This window comes from Ranitomeya imitator, unplaced genomic scaffold (genome assembly GCF_032444005.1).
Source record: "Ranitomeya imitator isolate aRanImi1 unplaced genomic scaffold, aRanImi1.pri SCAFFOLD_104, whole genome shotgun sequence".
NCBI classification, from domain to species: domain Eukaryota; kingdom Metazoa; phylum Chordata; class Amphibia; order Anura; family Dendrobatidae; genus Ranitomeya; species Ranitomeya imitator.
The window spans coordinates 36,625-37,932 of NW_027194904.1; positions in this window are offsets into that span (position 1 = coordinate 36,625).

Below are 1,308 nucleotides of genomic sequence, written 5' to 3' on the forward strand. Positions count from 1 at the left end.
TCGTTTTTTGCCGGACAAGATGACGTTTTCAGAGGTACCATTTATATCCGTCTTTTTGATCGCGTGTTATTCCACTTTTTGTTCAGTGTTATGATAATAAAGCGTTGTTTTTTGGCTCGTTTTTTTTTTTTTTTCTTACGGTGTTCACTGAAGGGGTTAACTAGTGGGCCAGTTTTATAGGTTGGGTCGTTACGGACGCGGCGATACTAAAATTATTGTTTTGTTTTTTTTTTAGATAAAGAAATGTATTTATGGGAATATTTTTTTTTTTTCTTCTTTATTTAGGATTTTTTTTTTTTTTTTTTTACACGTGTGGAAATTTTTTTTTTTTACTTTCTCACTTTGTCCCAGGGGGGACATCACAGATCACCGATCTGACAGTGTGCACAGCACTCTGTCAGATCGGTGATCTGACATACAGCCGGGCAGGATTAGAGCTGCAGCTGCAGCCTGATCCTGACCCGGAAGTGCTCCCTGCAGGACCCGGATGCAGCCCCATTTTGGATCCGGGGCCTGCAGGGAGAAGACGCTCGGTACACGGTGAGTACATCACCGTGTACCGATCGTCTCAGGGAAGCCCGCAGGGAGCCCCCTCCCTGCGCGATGCTTCCCTGCACCGCCGGCACACCGCGATCATCTTTGATCGCGGTGTGCCGGGGGTTAATGTGCCGGGAGCGGTCCGTGACCGCTCCTGGCACATAGTGCCGGATGTCAGCTGCGATAGGCAGCTGACACCCGGCCGCGATCGCCCGCGCTCCCCCCGTGAGCGCGGCCGATCGCATATGACGTACTATCCCGTCACTGGGAATTAAGTCCCAGGTCACCTTGACGGGATAGTACGTCATATGGGATTAAGGGGTTAATTGCGTGTTATTCCACTTTTTGTTCGGCAGTATGATGATAAAGCATTTTTTTTGCCTTGTTTTTTTTTTTTTTTATGGTTTTCACTAAAGGGGTTAACTACTGGGACAGTTTTACAGGTCGAGTCGTTATGGATGCGGCAGTACTAAATATGTGTACTTTTATTATTTAGATTTTTTTTCACTCAAATATTTTTTTATTGATGGAATGAATATTGATTTTTTATTATAGTTTTTTAGTATTTTTTTTAATATATTTTAATCTTTTTTATTTCATTCTTACTTTTACACTTTGTCCCACTATGGGACAATCATTTTTTGCAGGCTGATCACTTGTATAGAAAACAGATGAAGCAGTATCTGCATGCCACAGAAGCTGTCAGCGCTGCATGTAATTTACACTGACCTGAGAGACTTCCTGACTTGCACTGGGCATGACAGGAAGTCT